We start from the raw sequence: 22,364 nt of genomic DNA on the forward strand, positions 1-22,364 counted from the left end.
TCAGTCTGGTTTTGGAGTCTATATCATGAAGCAGATTCATTGTCATGTATGTGAAGACACTGAATACGCTAATGTTTTAACATTAATTATGTGAGGACACGAACGGATTACACAGTGACTCCCAATCAAGGATAATATGTTTTTTTTAACCCATATTATTGCTGTGTTCGGACTTAACGTTCTGTGTTTGCAATCCATGCTTCGTGGAGGCCATGGTTTACCTCTCAGCCCCTCACGGTGTCTTGGGTGCAGACCCTTTCCCACTTTACATCCAACAGCTGGGTCAGTGAATACTAGAAACAAGCCCCTGAGTGGGCTTCTCTGATACACAGTTAATTAAAATTCATTTCTGAGCATGCATTAGCCATGCCCATCTATTTATGGGCGGCTCTCAAATGCAGCCACTACAAAACAGTGCTCTGTAATTAACCCCACCTAATCAGATAGCACACTAGTGTTGTGTTCCCATTCGTCCTCAGGCACATAGCCATTGGACAGGGGTTTCAGAGAGAAGATGAGCCCATTCTATAGTTCAGAATGGCTAAGCAGATTAAAACCTCATATCAAACATGATATTTACAGGCAAGGCTCAGTGGAGAGTGCTCCTTTTATGTGGGATGGGGAGAGGCTTCAGGGCTGGGCTTTTAAAGCCATGTCCCTTAATTGTATTCTGGCTAAGTGGGATGAATGGTGCTTTTTAATCAGACTACTGACGGGGCTCTGTGTAGTAAAAGTATAGAGATAGTGCCTGATAGTTAAGATGCTGAATGATATGCTTTTAGTCCGGGCTCCCGCCAATATTTAAATGCATTCTAGCATTACACTGACACCTGTAACAACCACTGTGATTTACCCTTGTGTTTCTACAGGAAATACTGTTTTGCTAAGTCATAGCACAAAAAATATGATATGAGTTTGTTTTGCCTGCAGCTTGAAGGCAGACATGTTGTCTGATGTGAATGTACACTGTGCCTTATCTGCAATTTTTTTGTCCAGAGAGAGGAAAAGCACTAACAATCTCATGAATGACAGTGAGGCCTACTTTACTTTGTTGCTCTGAGACTTATGGTTCTGCTCCTCCTAGTGGCTGATCACGGCTATGTTTCCCCCCTCAGAGTTGTACACAAACGGCTGTGATTGCAGAGGTTTAATACATCACATAATAAATTGTAACCACTTTTTATTCTAATTTTTTTCAGAGCTCCTCAGATGTGGGGGGATGTAAAATAGGAATTATTGGAATCTTTTTTGATGTGACTTGACAGGCTCACCATATAGACGGTAATAGAAATGGTATAAGCCCTGCTGTTCACCTAGTCAATTTGAATTTCATGACCAATCAAATGTAGACAAGGTGTCATTTGGTGGGTAGGGAAGAGGGGAGAGTGAATCCCTTTCCCAAACAGTTAATCCAACTTTAATCCTAGTCATTAGGAATTAGACATGCCGAGCTGTCCGGCCGTGCCTCTAAATTACAATCAAACGGTTACCAATTACACAAATTATTGATGGTAGATTCTCTTTTCAACTGCAAATTAAGGCTATTAAGGAAGGCTCCTTTTTAATGCAAAAGTGACTAATTAACCAGCGGATAGGAAATCTGCTGCCCAGATATCAAAAAAGTTCTCAGCACACATTGCAGAAACACAAGGGAACCAATTAGTTTAATTATCAAAACAGCTAATTAAAATTGCACAGTTCCTAATTAGTTCTTTGCTTTTGCCTCTAATTGACAGCATGGAGATAAATGGGCTGCCGATGAAAATGGGGAGAGGAGAAAAACAGGAGAAACTTCGGCAGAATATTTATGCTGACTTTATCTCCGTCTGTGTGGCAGCCCTTGAAAGTGGAAAATTAATGACCTTAATTCCCAAACTGTTTTTCCTCTAACGGTGCTCCCCTCTGTGCTCCTGGTGCATGCTCCTTTGTATGGGCCTGCCACCCTGCCAACTGCTGGAATGGGAAAAAAGGGGTACTTGGGGGTGGGAAGGAGCCACGATTCTCCTCCTAATGTGACAGCTCCCACCTAACAATGGAGAAAGATGAAAGAATGGAGCAGATGTAACCACTGGGAGCGTTGCATCATGGGACTGCAACTCTGTTGCACTTTTTTTTTTAATGCGCTTCTATCATCAAGGGGGCCACTAATTTGTCCCATGAATAAGAAGACACTCTGCTGGGACACAGATAAAAAGACATTTGATGGCCCTGTAACACTTTGAATAAGTTTTCTTATTTGAATTTTAGATTGACTAATGCACCGCCATACAACTGAACTGTCTTTGGAAGTTTGCGCAAACACATATATGCTGGCGGTTTGAAGATTGCAACCGAGAACCTATTGTTATATATCCTGCAGATTTATTGTTACGGTTTTCCCTCCTTATTGGTATGATCTGTTTAAGGGTCCTTGAAAATAAAGAAGAAAGATGGATCCTGTTAGACAGAATTGCTACACTAGCAAACCTGAACGACAACCATTTACCTCGCAAGATTTTGTGCTATAGAGTCTGCTGTGTGCGTGCGTTTGTGTGTGTGTGCGGTGCCATTCTCTGGTGTCTGTCCTTCTGGCAGACATTGTCTCTTTGTTCCTGCAAGGCCAACCTTGTCATGTGTAATCCTGTCCCTCTGCCTGGATGCAAGTGACATGTGGGTCCTCTTGGCACATTAGTAGATAACTATCGACTAATCAGTTTACTTTTGGGACTGTGTTAAAATGTAAATTACATTAATGCACAAATTATGCATCAAACTACGCAGATAGCCTCAACCAGAGGCCACATAATGCTGGGATCATTCAGTTAGTGCCTTCTACATGCAGTGTTAATGCACTCTGATTTCCCCTGCTCTGGTTCAAATCAAGTGTGATACGTCAGCCAGTTGGTGTCTGGGAAACTGGAAGAACTTCCAACAAAGTGGAGGAGAAAGCCTTTTTTTTTTTTTTTAAACAAAACTCCATTAAAAGGCGGACGGGTGACAGCTGCCCATTGGATTTCTTTTGTCTAATTTGGTGGAAAGGACTTTCTGCTCAATGTGCAATTCTAACATTTTACTCACCTCATGCTTGAAACTGTAGATATTAATTTACATGTAATCTGTGTGAGCACATTGCCTGAAGTGCATTCGCTAACCTTCAAAATGTGATTTATCTGAACTCATCCTATCTATTTCAAAATTACACCCTGAAGAGGCAGGTCTGTTGCAAAGCCTTGGCCTGGAGGAACCTGCTGCCCGTGACTAACAAACACACGTCTACCACTAATTGATTGTCTTGTGTTTTATTTATGGTGCAGTAGTAATTAGTGGACAGCATAATGTAAGCCATTCATTAGCACCTGGCTACCGCTATGGATTTCACTGCTTTGTCTCAGATGCACACATCATTAGGGAGAAACAAAGAGTGGAATTTATTAGCATGGCTTCTTATAAATATTCTTAAAGTCAGTGTGCCTTTAAGGAGGAACACAGGCCTGTAAAACTTTTGTCAGCATTTGCTCACTGATTCCATTTTCTGCAGAATATGTTAAGGAAGAGCAGTATAAATTTAATTTTAATTGTTTTGTACACACGCCAGTGAAAAGGAACTGATTGGATACAGTTCAGAGACAGTATATTAATACGTTATTTTCATATGTTAATTGGTTTGCATAATCTCTCCCTTTGCTTGGTTTGGAAGTACCTGGCATTGAGAAGGGGACTGAAGAGAATAGAAGACTCCAATTTACATAAAACCAGCTCCTCTGAACATTAAATAATAATGCATCTGCAAGCTGAAGGTGTGTTCAGTTAGCAGAAAGCACATCTTTATAATTTATAGTCCAGCTGTTTCAGTGCTTTTGAGTCCATTTTCCTTCCTGCCTGCTTTTAATGCATTCTTGTTACTGGAGAATTGACTGGAATGAATTGAGATTTTAATCCCATTGATATTTTACAATGGTAATGCACACTGGTTGGAACTTTTATTGGTGGGCCCTGTAATCAGAAGACACTTGTATTCAGCTCTCTACAATAATGAATCTCATCAAATGTTAAAGCTTGGGCTGTGTGCATGGGGCTCAAATTTCAAGGTTTTTGACCATCCCCATTTGAGAAATTCCTCAGGGACTGTGTGATTACTCAAGTTTAGCAGTTTATTGCCTCATCTTTCAATAGCCACTGAAGCACAAAATTCTCATCTAGGTTGCTCTTTTTTTCCTCCACTTGAAGAACAGGCCAATATAGAGTGCAGAACAGCTGCTCAGATCCTGAGGAACTGCTGTTGGCGCTGCAATGTTATTAGCTGCCACCATCATTGTCCACTCACTGTGTCATTTAAAGAATGAAAACTAAATTCCATGACAAAAAGCATTGGAGTGATTTTAATTGCGTGAGTTGTGTGGTTTACAGCAGTGTTTGTGTGTGTGCTGTGGTACTCTAACAGCACATGTACAATAGATTAACAAATATCATGTTATAGGGGAAGTGACCAAGAATTAATGTATTTATGCAAGTATGGGGAATGATTAACAAAAAGACTGATGAACGTGCGCTGGTAGTAGAGCATTGATTTTATGTGTGTTTATTCCTATTCATGGAAACAGGGTCATCGCCATAATTTTGGACACCTTAGAGGCTAATTATTGTCGAAGGATAAACAGCAATATCTATAAAGTTTTAGATTTTTTTCCTGTAAAACTAAGCTCTAGAGACTTGAGTAGATCACATGGCTACGAGTGATGCAATGCTGTTTTATATTTGAATGAATAAATGTGACCTTTGAGATTAGACGAGCAGTTGCTTCTCAGGGGGCTGAAGAGAATCCCCGCTGCTATGAAGCTCATGTCCCTTTGATCCCTCTGTAATGAGACTAACACCAGGCGTTGTGGTCACTGAACACATTGACACACCACCGGAGAGCCGACAGGCAGCTCTACTGCCTGGTACTGGAGGTGGCTGTGTGAGTGTGTGCGTGCCTGTGTGTGTCCTCAGGTAGAATAGGGCCTGGAGACATGCTATATATCCACTGGGATTTACTGTGTGAGTATAATACACTGCTTCATGCGGTAATTGGCAGTTAATGTATGAATGATGTATGCATATGTCCAACATTTGTCATGGCAATTAAAAAAGGTGTCATGTAGCAGTACTGCTCATGATTACGCATACCGAGACAACTTTGAAGTTGAAGTTAATCCTGTAAAAAGAAAGAAGCTTTTGTTTGGCTAACCAAAGTTTCCACCTGATGTGCTGCCACACACTGAAGTTTGAGGACATTCACTTTGACCTGACCACAGCTCTGGCGAAGCCCAGTTCTCTTAGACATCTTCAGAGATCCACTGAAGATCAATCATGACCGGGCTCGTCCCCACGAGACCCTTAGTAACAGCCGCTGATTGCTTTCTGCTGTGCAGGCCGTTAAGTGGAGTCTGGCAATGGGCTCCTGGACAACACTTAACAATCAATCAGAGGGCACAACCACTTCTCATTGCATCCCAGTTCTTCCCCTGCATTACACGCAAACAATAATTCAGGTGGACACAAGTGACACTTAAGAATCACAGCCTGGAGTTTGCCCCATGATTTAGCTGGAGAGGGATACACTGGACTGTGGACGGAAACTTGAGCTGTCAGATTTAAATAAACTCAGTGTGCTGACTGTTCACCCATTGTTATTTGAACGATATGACACCATGAGTGTCGTCATTGACTTTGACAGTGGAACAAAAAAAGCAGTTTTTTATTATAATAATCTCAAAACCACATCACGGTACCAAAGTCATGACTGCACAACTTTCCAAAATCTGACTGTATCCAGTTATAACTTGAGCATCTTATGAGACTTAGCTGTTTACCAAGGACACAGTCAGGAAATAAAATATAAACATGGGGGCTGCTTTATTCTTTACCAGTGCAACAACATATGAAGTAGATGGTCTGCCATAAAAGCCTGGACTCAAAGTTTGTCTATTGATTAAGGATTCCATTGACTTAATGAACCTTCAAACCTCCATCAGATGACTAGCCAATATATGCACTAATCTCTAAAACGGATGTCTGGCTGTGGTTCCTTTTAAATGAATTGATCTACTCAGCTCACCCCAAATAGGGGAAATGGGCAAGTATTGATATGACTCTTGACTTAGTGATGGATGTGTGTGATGGTAAAGCATGAGCTACATGGACCCAGCCTGCAGTGGGCAAAGGCAGAACCTCAGAGGAAAGCTTTATCTGACGAAGCAACAATCCTCGTCCTGTTGCTTTGGATTTTTATGTGAAGAATAATTATGTATGTCTGTATGTATGTTGTTGAATTTGTTGAAGATGTTTTTTCTTATACATTTTTAAATTGTTTTTTTATTCCTCTTTTCAGTTGTGTGTCCTACCTAGCCATATATATTTTAACAAAGAATGACCATTTTAAGTGAAAGTCACTTGAAGGCTAAAAATCTATCTCTGCAGTGAGGTAACGCAATCACAGCAAGCTTCACAAGAGCATCTCAGTGGTTTTGTGTGATGTTCAGACTGCATGGCAAATATTTATCTAAGACAGATTACACCCAAGGGAGACAGAGATGTCTGCATCTCTCCAGTCCTCTGTTGTTTCACCGCTGAGAGAAATGCATAGGACGATTGTTTTGGCAGAGGTTACAACTTCTAACTGTTCACTCCCCACAACAGAAAACCATTGTTCAGTCTCTCCACAATAATAAGCGTGAGTGCCATGAATAATCACCAGTGTGTCAGCTAGCTGTATTGTGATCCTCAGCACTGGTGAGCCTCAGATGGCATCAAATAATTTTGTCTGTCTTCCCTCTGAGAGCTGCGCAGCCAAGAATGTTTGATGTCCCTTCAGTTCATTTCAATAGCAGAGAGGCATTTTGAGAAAATTGAAACAACCTATTTCTCCCTCTGATCTTCTTCTGCTGCACATGGTTGTCAAAAATGTTCAGCTTTTCTTTGACATGCAATAATGAGTCAGCTGCGCAGGTCAAAGGCCCTGAGCTCTTATTTTATAAACTCATTTCTTGTCACATACTACTCAGATAAAGAAGTAATAAATTAAAAACACATTTTCTAAAGATCTGAAGATTGTATTGTAAATGCCATTGTAGAAGAGAATTATAATTAGGGAGAGGAAATTGTCTCAGTGAAGCTGTGGAGTTTTTAAATCAAACAAAATGAACTATTGTGTTATATAAACATTTAATTATAGTCCAATTTTCCAAGACTGTTCCTTCTCTGCATGTCAGGCCTGATCCTTGTTCTTTTAACATGGTGCTATAATCACAGGTTGGTCCTACTAAAGCACACTACATGGTCTTCCTTCATTGCACTGGTCCGTTGACACTGTGAATTATGAAAGTATGATTTTCCCACCTATACTGCTGACCCTCTTTGTGAGAATTTGTGAAGTGGCAGTGTCACAAATCCCAGACTTTTGGTGACATCACACCTCTAGTTGTAACACCAGCATAGCAGAAAGTGTGATAGAAAACAGCCAGGCAAAACACTAGTCAGTGATCGATCCTAAGCTGTATAACAAAACCCAGTTCAGCAATATAGATGAACATGATACAAACCAAAGACTCAATGGTGAAGTCTAACACTGCAAACCACTGTTAATGAATGTAGGGCTTAGTAAGAGAGACAGTCATACAGGGACATGCAAATAATAACACTATGGTCCAGCTGATCGTTTGAGGTGCTATCACTGATATAACAAATATACCTGCATCCACGTTATGTTGAGTACAGAAGAGTACAGTCATTGTGTTGGTGTATTTTGTGATGCATTTAACTGTTTGAAATTATTATTATTTTAAATAAATACAAGAATTATTAGAAAGAGCCCTTTAAAAGTGCTGCATTGTATAGACATTGTAAAGATTCCCCAAGCAGCGGTGTGTATTTGTGTGAGTTTTTCCGTGAGGGTTTGGTGAGGTATGAGCCCTGTTCACAGTGATGTCACGGAGACTCTCCGCAGACTGGCTGAGTAAGAGGAACAACAGAATTTCAACTGGAGAGATCAATTATAGATAGAAGAAAATGAATGGGAAAAGTAATTTAATAAATTATTGACTTGATGTCTTATATCATGTACAAAAGCGAATGAAAAATTAGATTGTGCATTTGGATGAAGTTGGATTTAAAGAGGTTCAAAATTATATTTAATTAGACAAAGAAAAAATGTGTCATGGGTATATGAAGTTTCACTGGCAAGGGTAAATTAATGATCACATTTGCCGCAATAGCAAATGACGTGCCAACTAAGAGTGTGGCTGTCGGGTAAATCAGGGATTGTGTATGTGTGAAGTGTGTGCGTGTGTGTGTGTGTGTGTGTGTGTGTGTGTGTGTGTGTGTGTGTGTGTGTGTGTGTGTGGGGTATGTTCTTCAATCCTCAGATTGACAGATCGGAGGAAGTGTTTTTTACTATGCTAGCTTTCTAGCTGCTAATGCAAAAATCTTTGCAAAGGGTGCCTGCTCAGCATGTTGTACACTGACTACAGAGAGCACACACAAAGTCTGTTCAGTGTCAGTTGCATTCTTCTTTGTAACGCTGACATTTGAAGTTGCTGCACACGAGAAAGAATACATAGGGAGGTGCCTAAATAAACAGAATCTAAGATTGCAGCTGGTAAAATGCCCTAAAATGCTAAAGAAAGGTCCCTCAGTTCTTTTTCACAGCTAATGATACAATTGACCCCTTTATAAAAGGAGGTGATGTGATTGTAGAATACGTTCATGAAAAACAACCTTCAAGAGGTGCAGATTTTCAGAAGTAACACGGGTCTGTTAAGAAAAATGCTCTATCAATAAAGATTACCGTATATAAAGATAAAGATTATAATGTGAGGCCTTTATGAAATACAAGGAACACATAGGTCAAAATATCTAAAATGCAGCTTTACTCTTTGGAAAATTATAGCTTCTCTACAGGAGACCTGCACAGACAACATGTACTGTTGCATAGTTACAGTAAAGCTCAGTGTAAGTGCCTACATTTTCTCAGAACCAGGTTGTTTCTTTGTAACCCCTCATGATTTCTTCTTGACATTTTAACATCATATTTTTGTTTTTATAACCATTGCCCATGTCTACATAGAGCATGTAGCACCAGAATCATCTTAGTAAATATTAGCCAACCTAGGGCTCCATTTGAGTCTACACAGTAGATATTTAGGCAATCATGTGCTAAAAATATGCACTTGTTCCCATGTACAAAGCATTTATCATAAGTAACATGAGATAGATTGCAATACGGCAATCATACACATGTAATACAGTTACATTAAATAAATGATTTAAAGGGTTAACGCTGGAAAAAGAAATGTAATTTGACAATAACTGTCTGTGGCAAGAGAATATGCCAGCCAACTAGTGTGTGATGTAAAAATGTCTTTGGATGCTAGCATATGTTTTATAAACATAATACATTTTTTTCTGAAATGCATGAGATTCAGCTTTGGATTTTGTGTGAACTTTACTTTCCACTGTTTTATTATTCTAAAGGAGCCATTCAGTGATGAATTAAACACTGGACTTAAAAAGCCGATACGCTGGGTCACACAGCAGCCTCAAGGAAAGTAAATACAGAGTGTAATTAGGTAGGGAAACTTTAAAGTTCTCCTTTGCATGAACTGTGATGTGCTGAAGCCATGGGACAAATAAGGAGGAGAAGGGAGGAGCAGCAGTGGGAGAATATAGAGGAAGGAGAGATGGGAGAATAAAGACTAATTTATGTGTGAGCTTCCAATGGCGTCTCTGGGATGCTGTATCCCCTAAGATTGTGTCTCCTGGTGTCTAGAGAGGCAGGATGCAAATGGAGCAGGTTTCTAGGTGAGGTTGGGCACAGTCACAGGCCCATGTTGGGACCTGGTTATGCAGTTGCTAAAACAAGTGTTCTTTGTCATGCTGGGCCCCTGGGGCTGAGCCATACGAATCCTATCATCTGCAGTGTTGTGTTAGTTAAGCAAGAAATACTCAACGTTTGCAGCCAGTATTTATAAGATGAAAGACCCTCTTCAGGGAATGTCAGAATTAGTTGTTTTTTCCCCAATTAATTTGTGTTGTGAGTATAGTTTCATGGTCCCCGCATGGGCTCCCTGGTGAATTGGTTTGGTGTGCTGTTATTTGCACGATAGTCAATGTGTCAGAATTCAAGGGAAAAAGGGATTGTTTACCATCTTTTTATGCTTGCTGCTGTAAACTGAGTTCAAGAAGGAGAGATCATTCCCAAATAACACACAGCCATCTTCAGTTGAGTGCAGAATGTTCATTTAACATTGGATTTATTTCAATGAACAGACATCCAAGTCATCTAACGCGTCTACTCTCCCTCAGCCCTTGCTAATCTAATTAATGCTTACACACTGACTTATACCAGGCCAGAGTCCTTGATGAATTAAGAAATACTGTGTTGACTAATTGACATAATCATTGAAAAGTAAAGATAATATCCTCACTGTAATTGAATGTGAAGCATCATTTGTCTATAGATTTGTACCAGACTACTTTATTGGATTGCTTTCCTGAGCCTTAAGTATTCTAACTGACCTAAATTCTTATGGGGGGGAAAACATAAAAATCAGCTAAATCTACTTTCACATCCATGATGTGAAGTTTTACACATCACTACTTAAATTTCAGTTAGAAATCTAGAAGGGTAAAGCTGCATGTCGTCAGGCGAAGCTGCAGCCCTGGAACAGAATAAGGTGCTAATAAAAAATGTGTGACTCTACTAATGAATCCGATTCTGCAATTCTGCAACTCAAGCACTTAATTATCATAAGACATTCGCTAATGTGCTCATTCAAATGGGCAACACTTTGCTTGGAATAAAACTGTATGGCTTAATGACTTGAGAAGAAGAGCCTGATGACATCCTGCTCTCTTATCAACACTTCCCCAAGACTGGCACAAGAGATGGTGGGTGGATATGATCAAACCAGCCAACAAATGAAGCCACTAAATATTCATTGGCGTCCAGAGTCACTAAGATGCACCATTCATCTCCTCTCCAGCTCTTCATATAGGTTTATATTGATGTGGATTCAAGTACACACTAAGGAAACCAGAGGTCTAAATAGTAGTCAGTCTTGAGATCTGAGTATAAGGAAGTGATGTCATTGCTCTTTGTTCCAACATCTGCTCGTAAAAAGGGATAAAAAGAATGGAAGCATTACAGGATATTTTCAAGCTCATTTTGCTCTTAGTCTAAAATAGGTCTACTTTGACAACCAACATCAAAGTAAGTCATTATGGCAGTATATGATCCGTCCATTAGCTGCACACTCAACTTCCGTGGCATTAATTGCTTTTTATGTGCGTACATGTGTATACACTTGTTTCTGCACGTGTGTGTGTGAGCACGTGGGCCAATGGGAATGCATGTGCCCACACATACTCACACAGCCTGTTCAGACAAGTAGAGGTGTAAAATTAAATCCCTCAGTGCAGTAGCATGCAGATGATGTGCTTCAATGGCCTAGCTGCTCTTTGCTCCATTGTAATTGAATAACCTACAGAAAAGTCATCACATTCCCACTTTGCTATTCCCTCTCTATGTAACATGTAAAAAGTCCTCTTGTAACTACCTGGGAGAGCAACCCATCAACAGCTGTTAGAGCTGACTTGAAGGTTAAATATTAGGAAGGAATCCAATTTCTCTTGTCTATTCAGCTCAGCGGTGTGTTAGATTGCAGCTGGACTGTGCTTACGGAGTGTGGGATATGAAGTGGGCTAATCAATCCCCTCTGCTTCATTCTCAAATTCCTCTCATATCAGGTCCCTGCCCCCCGGGCAGGCCTTCTGCTTTCCGAAAGCCAATTCCACACGAAATAAGAACTGTGACCTGCAGCTAGAGGGTGAAGTTGAGTTTTCCCTTCATGATTAATCTCTTCTTGGGTGGTTTTTCAGAAAAAAGGAGAGGGGGAGGATAGAGAGCGCGGGTGAAAAAAAAATAAGAAAACATGCAAGTCGCTGCCTTGTGACCTGCAAGTTTTTTCCTCTGAATGAGCCCGGTGCACTGGAGCCTGCTTATCTCCCGAGAGAAAGACAGAATTCATTTTTTGACAAGGTTTCATGTTGACATTGAGAAAATGAACTACCCGATTCTATGATTAAACCTGGGCTGTCATAATTGTCATCTGAACTGTGGTGATGCTGGAAATTTGAGTATTTTTCTCATAGCTGCTTGTTTGGAGGAGTTGGAGCTCAAGAAATCGAGTGTTGATTTAAAGCTTTACAATATCTAAAGCGTATAGAAGCTTTCAATTTGCAGTGAGACAGGATGACTTCACACATGTACATGAAAAAGGAAAAAAACAACATGCAAGCAAAGTCACTGTGAGACCCACAAACAAAAGTTCTATTTCATGTATAATGCTGTTATTGAATAAACACTGGCAGAGAAACAGATGCTGAACATCATTGGTTGTGCGACCTAAAACAAAAGAGCGCGCCCTTATTATTGAGCAGATGCAGGAGGGGGTGGGCACAGTTAAAGGGTAAAATGATATAACCTTAAAGTGCTAGTATCACATTTTACAGGTTATAATGGCATCTGTCACAAAGAGTGGACCTGTCAGACACTACTTTCATGCAGTTGGATTGCTCTTAATGGCTGTTTCTCCTGGTTCAGACCCACTTTTAGACGCATGGTGATGTCTGTCTGCACAGTGACGTTAAAAGCATTCAGCCAGAATGAAATGGACCATCATATGGACCTTTTTTTTTTCTTTCTTACAGCTATTGTCCTTTGTTCAACGTTTCTGACCTAGCTTATCATCTTTGTTACGGGGGAAAAAAACACTCCCTTGAGGACAGCTGTGACTTCAGTGTTAAATAGTCAACTTTGGAAGCACCGGCGTAGAAGAAATGCTCTCACACTGGGACTCTAAAAGGCCTAAAATGTTTACATTTTTAATGCCATAATGATGATACCACATTCAATGTACATGCTTTACTCACCCTATCTTGTAAATTTTTTAAGTGCGCTGGAAAAACAGCCCATTTCCCCCACTACCACCTACCAAACAAATTGGTTGAGAACAACAAAGTTCAATCTGTGTCTGAATATTTCTTTGTTTGTGTGTTTTCCCTCTCCAGCGGGGCACTTATGAAAGTGCTCTCTCTCGCATCAGAGATAAGGTATGCTGGCCTACTGGGAAGTGAGTGAAAGTGGGTTTTAAAATATGTGGGAGACTAAATTCCTACAGCTAGAAGTACCTCTGCGCCAGGCTAAACAGTGGGCACAGGCCTCAACACACACACTAATGGAAGAGTGAAGTAGCATATGGTGTAGGAGTACACGTTTGGGCTGAGATAAACAAGGTTCTATCCACTTCAGCTTATTTATTAAAGATATGAATGGTCCCATTGTGTTTTGAGGTGGTCTGCCTTCCAATCAGGGAAAAATGAAGGTCTGGTTTTTAGATTGCAATTTTTCAAAAGCTGCAATCAGACATGATCTTAATCAGCATTTTATCTTCGCTCTGCTGTTCTTTTATTTAAATATAAAATAACATGAAAAAGTTCATGAGTTGAGTGGCTATAGGAGACCATGCATGTCATTTAGGCGCTGTATCCTGTTTTTAAAAGCTGCACAGTTTCATGACCTTTTTGCAGGAGCAGCATAAAAGTTAGCCCCCCTTCTTAACGATGCAAATGATGATGTGGAAAACTGACACTTTGTCAGATGTTTTTACCGTAGGATGGCAGGGGTGCAAGGCGCCAAATGCAGCAGGAGTCCTCACCTCATTGTCCTTTTTGCAGGATAGAGGATGGAGTGCCGATGCCCTGTCTCTGCACCGGCTACAACTGTCATCTCAAGCTCATTCAGAGCTCCGCAGCACTTAGGCCCCATTTGCTTTTAAGGATGTCTGACAGGACAGCAGCCACGTATGATCAAACTTTACTTTCACTGTGCACTTGTGACAGTTCATTGAGAGAGGCTCTAATGTGCTGTCAGCAGTGCTCTCCACTCAGCTGCCTTGATTTACCTTTCCCATCTGTCTCAGTCAAACAGCACTAAGTTGAGAGTGATTGGAAGAAAGGTGGCCTGTTAATTCCATATTCTTGAATTTTGCAATTCAATCACTGCACGTGTTCCAAACCTGTATTTCCACTTTCTTATTCTTATTCCTAATTACATTCCTTTCAAATCTGTTTACTTAGCTTCCAGTGTTGGGCTGATCCTCTTTAAATATGTAGGAAAAGAGGAATCTGCAACCACTTCACATATTTCCTGGAACCCTTATAAAGTAACTGTGACAGGTTTTAAATGGGTTTTGCATCTTCAATATTTTATTAGCATTAGCTACTAAAGGCGAACGAGTAGTATGTTTTGGAATTTGAAATTTAAAGCTACAGTAAGCAATATTTATCAATAAGCAATAAATAGGCCACTGTGATCCACAGTCACCACTGTAATGTGAGAAAGGGTGCTTGTAGTGACAAATTTACAGAGAAATACTCCACACAATCCATTATGCCTAAGTTTTCTATTTATTTGTCTTCGTAAGCACCCAGGCGGTGTATCCTGACCTTGCATTTTTAAAAGATGGGGTGTCATTTTGGGCCAATCCTCATTTGTATAAATTTGAAGTCAAGGAATCTTTATGCAAATCAGGGTGACTTGTGGCCTTTATGGCAAAAAAGAAACTGGAAAATGTTACCAAAAACATCTGAATCATGAAATGACTGATGCCTGAGGCGATTACAATTAAGCTGTCATGTTGTTGCTTGTTAGAAATCCAGAGAGTGTTTGCTGAATCAGATCTACACAGGATGTGTTTGGGTAGTTGAAGAAGGGTGTTGCCTGTACGATTCCATTTTCTCTGTTGATGTTTTTTGCCAGTCAGTTGTCTATCACCTATCAAGTGGGGAAAAAAACTGGAGAGTTCCAACCTCATGTTGAAAAATGAAGCCAACTGCAGCTCCTTGACTGGCCACTTGAGGTGGCCATTCAAGGTGATTCAGGCCACTTTGACACTCATGTTAAAATGGCCAGCAGAAATAAGCAGCCTGTTTTGTATATATATATATTAAGACCCCGTTCACACTGGGGAAATCAATTCGGCTAGAGCAGGATTTGGGCCATACCCGGATACATCCGGATAGTTTTTTTTTGAGTCTGAACAACGCGAACCGAGATATATCCAGCTGGATTTCAACCCACCTCTCGGAGGTGGATCTAGCTGCCTACCGCAGCCTAAACAGACTGGATATTGGCGAAGTGCCATTTAGCGGTTTGGAGGACAACAAACAAGCCGGATTAAGCCGGATTGAGTGTGGACACGCGTGTGTGATAGCCAGCTAAAAGGCTGTGCGGATTCAATCCTACTCTAGCTGGACTGACTTTCTCCAGTGTGAACAGGGCCTAAGTGTCACTGGCTGTCAAAGACTGTCTTGCACACCACACCTCCAGATTCAGATGCTGCCAAGATCACCACACTATACACCACGCCTAATACTAATACTAATAATCATAATCATAATCAATGTTGTAAAAATGTCCAGGTGATATACATTCTTCAGTTTTAGCCCAAATATACTTTGTATACATGAGTAAATGGAGGATTAGGAGGTCAATTACTGTTGTAAACAATCATTTCTTCTGGTAAATTACACAATACACACCTGTGACCTGTGTGTTTCTATTTAAGTAAAAACCCCGATGACCTCAAAAGCACACATGTTTTTTATTAGCAGACATGTCTTACAGTTGTTTTGTGCATTTCATTTCCTGAATTGCTGTTAAAACATTACCATAAATGTGTGTTATTTCATCCGACCGCATCACCTCATTGCGCTATGTTCAGTTTAAATTACAGGATGTGAAAAGAGCAAATCCACCCCACTCTGCCATTATTCCAGTGATTACTAAGTCCAGAGCCATTCAGTGTAAACCATAGAAACTAGCAGTAAGTATAACCCCTTTTAAATGTCTCTCACATAATGATTCACTGCCCTTGATGAACTGAGCCAAAGGAAGGGAGAGAGGGATCAGTCAGTGTTCGAAAGCTTCAAGATCTCTCTGTCACTTTAGTCCGCTGGAGTGCTCATCAAAAGATGGTAATGTGTCTGTTCATTTTATTCGGAGATCTTCATTCTGATTTTTCATGATTTAAACTGCATTTTTTGGAAGTGGCTGCATTTACAAGCTGTAATACAAGTCTCTTGAAGGCCTAATAAATATGAAACCGAATAAGATTCCTTTCTCTCTCTGTTTCTGCTTTGATCATACCATCCCATGACACATCCATCGTCAGCTTTTCAACTCCTCCTGGAGTGGGCATAGCCTAATTGGTGCTACGAGGAATAAATCAAAGCATGAAACAGGACTTTTTCCAAACAGTGCTTATAATGCTCTGAAAAAAAAACCTTGTGTCTCTTGCAACTGTCCGCTGAGTTTACATGTCACCTCATGTAGCATTTTTCTAACACTGCTGCATCTGATGTATGGCTGTTAAAGAGTAACTGTGGTTCAACATCACACAGCCATCCTGTGAGGTACCTGTGCTGCTCTCTTGGTCCTTATTCTAATCTTATTTAACAGTCTCTGCCTGACACGCAATTCAATGCAGGCCCCCAGATTGGAGAGTTTCCAAACAATCCTGAGCTCACCCAAGCTTGGAATTGGTTTTCCGTGGAACATCTCCCTCCTCCCTTTGGGCACTTTACCAATTTGACCAAATTTGTTCCATCACTGGTTCTAAGTACCAGAAGTGTTTTCTGCCCACACTTGGACTCGTTTCTGCAATTTGCACATTCTTTGCAGAACATTAACAGCTTTGTCAGGGGCTGAGCTACCAGCTGCTGTGGTAAGGGGGCCCGTGATTCAGGGCATACAGAAAACTGTCACTCTGACAACTCATCACTTCTAACCCTGGACACTCTATACCTTAAATATACTTGGCACACCCCTTGTTGGCATCAGGAAGCAGCATGTATGGTAACAAAGGGTCTATATGCTGTATTCTTTTTAACACCAGCGTTCAAGCCAGTATTGTTTCCAAAATTGATGTTCATTTTACATCATTCGTTATCTTACTCACCAGTATGAAGGCTTTACATGCTACTGTTAGTATGAGGCCTTGTCCACATATCTTTTTCCATGCATGACTGAAAATGGAAAAGTCTATGCTGTGCACTGTTATCTGCTTTGTTTACACAAGGTGATTTTATGCAATGGCAAACATGGTGTTGGTGCTAACCTTTCGCTTTACATGTTTACACATACAAATGCAGTTATTCTTCCACTTTTAAGAAACAATAATTTCAAAATGTGCTACATGGTCACTGCTACATAATCTAACCTAACGTTTCAAAAAAAGTTGATATTATGAGGCCTATTTAATGACCTCTGTCTGATGAAGACCTGTGGTGGTATAGAGCATGTCAAAGGTTTGTAGTTTTAATGCCTAACTGTGGGGGTGACATTTGAGAGAAGTCCAGAGGGGACACAGACCCCAGCCCCCTGAGTGAAAGTCTTGAACAAAGTTTTGGAGACCTTTATATGGCTATGCATCACCCACAAAGCGTTGTTCTGGCCATGCAGTGATACCATGATGTCTGTTCTGATTTGCCAGCATGGCTACTTGGTTATATTTTGGCTAAATGCACAATTTTGTGTGTTTTCATGTGGATCTTTCTGGTATCAGCTCACAGCTGTTTGTGTTTTTGTTATTTATTTCAGTGTGTGGTTTTAAGAGACGCCTTCCTCTGTCCTTAACCCTTAGCACTAACATTGCATGTCACATAACATCTGCATTGAGCCAGTTATCTCTTCCATTATATCTGCTTACATTTATCAAATCTTTTATTTTCTTCCATTAATAAATTATGATAAATGTTATTATATAGTGTATTTTTAAACCTTTTAATCTCAACCTGTTTACTGTAACAGGCTACCCGTTCCTATTTGAAGTCATATTATTAGTGTCATTAATCTGCTCTACTTTGTGTTTGTATGCAAATGTGACCCTCAATTCACAGATGGAGGATAAAACCTGGGTGTCAGTTTTGACAGTAAGGCCATCCTCATGCTGCTTTGCCCCACCTGTTAATTGACTGAGAAAAAAAAGCAACAACATCTGAACTGCTGTGCTTTAGAATCAGTATGCAGCGCTCACAACTGGCACAAAGCACTGCAGCTAAAGTTTAGCCTCTACAGCTTCTAACTTCAGATAAATATTCCATGCCACTGATGCATCTGTCCAGTTGATGCATGCTGGGAATACAATGGACCACTAAAAGTTGATATACTGTAATGGGCTAAGATAATTAGAGTTATAAAATCCTCTATAAATGCCCCATTGAGATCAGGAGTATTAGATTATGCCCACAGAAATGCACGCCCACTGCTTTTTTTAATTTAAGGGATGAGTGTTAGCAGAAATATCATTTAGCCATGTGATCACATTGGAGGTGTACATACAGATAAAGAGCGGGATGCTTCATAAAGCAGTGCTTCAGAGTTGGGTGATAAGTGTTCGAATTATAAGTCAGCTAATTTGACCGAGCGATTCTAAACTTTCTGGCAATTCTGAGGCATGAGCTGCTTCAGGCTCCAAAAGTAATTAACAAAAACTTAAAATAATTTGAGCTAATTCTTCTCTTGCTATCTGTAAGAAAATGATGCATTACTGTATATTTTGATTATGAGTGGAAAGAAGCCCTTTATCTGCAAAGTGAATACCTTATGCTGAGCCTGCTTCTTTAAAGACGCAGCTTCAGGGGATGTTTGCAGCTTGTTTCTTCCCCCTCCCTCTCTCCATTTGTCTCTTTACATACACAATTCAAAAGAAAACACTTTGTCAATATGTGTCAGTCTCCACTAGCAGCTGACAGCGGTCTCCACATTCTTTATCATTGCTTTACACATATGGTATAAGATCCCTCTAAAGTAGTAGTGCCACTGGATTTGATTTAAAAACAGATTTCTGACATGAAAAAGCCACTTAAGGTCAAATGGCATGCAGAAACAATCTGAATCAAGTTTTGTCATGTGTCAACTGTTTTTGTTTTTATTTCTAGAACATACTTTATCCTCACTCCAACTTTGTTTGTGTTTCATTGGAGCACAGTTTTTACACAGCGGCATATGAGTTTGGTAGCAATTTATTTGTGTAATTCTGCAGGCCTCGTGTGATCCTGGCCTGCAGCCCTGCCTCTGTTGCTCTGCTAGTTTCCCGTGAAAGCCGAGAGAGGAGAGAGTAGGAGCTGGCTCCATTTATTGTCCTCTGATGGGCTCTGCCTGTTCTTTATCTCTCTCTGGATCATACTGTTCTGAGTGGCTGTAATAGGATAATAGACTCATCTGTATTTGTTTTTAGACCATTGACTTGAAACCTTGTTGATACATGTATTTCAACAAATGCAGGTAAAGGATGTTTTCAGTTCCCGCTTGAGAAGCACAATTCTTTAAAAAAAAAAATAAGACAATTTAGAGAAACATTAAAATGTATCAGTCTCCTTTTTTGACTGAAAACAGCAGCTGCAATGGCCTTATCATGTGTGCTTGGTGTAATTATTTAGAAATAATGAACTGAGCACTGATGGCATAATTTACAGCTTTCATTAATCTGGTGACTGGCTGTGTTAATCGGTTAAGCTCAGCTGGGGTGAGTGCAGATCCAATGCTACCTGCTGTATTGTGCAGGAGGGACGTGGTTAGACTGCAGGAAGCAGAAAACAACAAATTGGGCATGTTTAAAAAGAAAATCTTGAATTAACAGAATATTGAGTTCAGGACTTTTCATGGACTCAATATATTGTATATTTAAATAAAGGCTAAATAAATAAAATAAACATAAAAATAAATCACTATAGTTGTCAGTTAGACAGCAGGAATGGTACCTAAACATCTGAGTAGGTTTTTATATAATCCCAGTCTGCTCAGATTGGTTGTAGTTTCTAATCTTTTAGAAAACAACTTGATGTGTTACACATGTGGCAAGTTTCTTGTCACTGGTTCTTACATGAATGTGTATTAAAAAACAAAAGCAGGTTTAAAATACTTTTTAAATTGTTTATATTATCTTTACTATTTTTATTCTGATGTGAGTTAAAGTTAAGAGGAATCAAAATATGAAAGTAAAAGTCCCTTTTTTTCTATGAGAAACTTTGGTAATGGTTCTGTGCCCCTCAAGTCAATGCAGTGTCGTATCCAGCACGAGGGGGCTGTGTAAAAATGCAATTCATATGCAGGTAACAACTGTACCGCCCAGCCCAGTGTCCCAGCAGCCTTTTAGTGGGGATGTCATGTTTGCTTCCTGGGGAGAGTCGCCCAAGTCAACACAGCTAACCCTACTTAAAATCTGAGCATATTCAGGCCAGTGGAAGATAACAGGACTGCACATGAGACCTGCGCTAATGTCTTCTGAAGGGCATTGGAATAAACAGGCACTTGTCTGTGCAGTGGAGGGGAGGGGAGGCGAGGGGAGGGGAGGGTGTCGGATGGAGAAAAAGTGGGGGACTGGGGATGGGAGATAGCCAGACTCTTCCAGGCAGATGGCCTCCCCGGCTACAATGCAGCTGAATCCTCCCAACCTTCCCATCCTCCTCCTTCTCCACCCAACTTTACGGCCCCATTCCCTCTCATATTGTTTTGTATGAAGGCCAATGTCCTTATTTATGATTTTTTTTTCTGTTCAATGTGTGTGCTTAGAGACTCCACTGTTGGTGAAGTTGCCATGACTTTCATTAAAGCCGAGGCTGAATGAAATATGGATGTGCAGGGAGTGAATTAGAGTGATGGAATGGGCCAAATATTGCCTTCGTGGTGTCTGTGCAATACTGTCTTGAGGGGATAGATACTCAGGCCTGAGGAAAGTAAAAACCCCTTCTCCAAGTTCAGTGCATTCATCAGCAGGCCAGAGAAGTTTGCCTCCATGCAATGTTGATGACGGTTGTGCTGCCGAGTGTTTTGGTGTATGAGGAAAATGTGGAATCGGTGGGAATATCTGGAGCCTTTACCTGTGATGGAGCTTTGACCTTAAGAAAAGGATTCTAACAACTTCAGTGTTACTTCAATAAATCTATTATGCCTGTGACATTCAAATACCAGCGGTGCTTAAAATGTAATTTCCTTTTAATAATTTAATTAAATGAATCTGAAAGAAGTACTCTAGCCGCTTTGAGTGTACAGAATCACTATAAAGGAAAAAACAATGGAGGACAAAAACTTTCATGAGTTAATAATGACCTTACCCTGTGAGAAAGATATATATTTTCCCCAAAGGGGACGTTTATTTACACATATGAATATTTGAATACAAATATAAGCCGCATATCTCGGTCTCCACATCAAACACAATCTATCCAACCTGAAATAAGAGCATGTTTTTGCAAATACCAAAAAGATGGAAGCTCACAAGTACTATTTCAGCACGCTGAATAATTGGCCATTGACACCAAGTTGTCACGGCACCAAGTTGGATCCACCCGGTCCCAGCTTGTTGTCATGCTGCATAAATGACATGCAGCAGAGTCAACTGCAGCAATGTACATGGGGAATCTACTAAAGCAGAACAACTTTTGCAGTACCAAAAAGTGTATTCTCTCCGCAGCGGTGATGTGGGGCGGGCGTGCTGAAGTGGGAAAAGAAAGCTTAATTGAACAAACTAATGAGTAGTTCTTATTTCCACTGGGGATGTGCCAGTGAGATTGTTTGACAGTTTATCTGTGATAAATAAATTCTTTGGGAGCTAATTAGCTTATAGGGCCTCAGGGGAGGGGGGGGTGTTGAGTGTCCGAGTGTGTGTGTGAGCATGTGTGCTTTTCTGTATATTGCCATATCTTCAAGTCAACACTAGTTCACTTTAAATGTTCTTTCTCACTCACTCACTCATTCCACCCCCTCACTCACTCACTTATTCACACACAGACACACACACATCATTCCCATGGTTGAAACACTACTAAACAAGCTAAAATAAAACTCTAAACAACAGATAATTAATCTTTTCTATAAGTGAAACTCAATTTGGAAGATAACGCATAGCCATCCTTCTCCCACTACGATGTATGTCATTTAATAGATATCAACAACACAATTCTTGCTCTGGAAAATCTAATTTCTTTTAAACTCTGCTCATATGTTGAACAGTAGGCTTAGCTTTGCATGAAGACATGAAACTGGGGGCTGCAACAAGACTTGTTAAAAAAATCTGCAGTGCAAGAAGTAAAATGTGGCTGTAATGGAAGGTTATGGTTATGTTATCAAAAACAGCATGATTGCAGCTTGTTAGGACCTATTCTGTGTGACCTTATACACTGGCATACATCTTATATGATCATATAATTTTCATTAAGTAATGACAATAAAGAGAATAAATGATCCAGTCACGTAAAGTTCAATCCATCATTTAGGCCTAATGTGA

This window comes from Parambassis ranga, chromosome 3, assembly GCF_900634625.1.
Source record: "Parambassis ranga chromosome 3, fParRan2.1, whole genome shotgun sequence".
In the NCBI taxonomy this organism is placed as follows: Eukaryota; Metazoa; Chordata; class Actinopteri; family Ambassidae; genus Parambassis; species Parambassis ranga.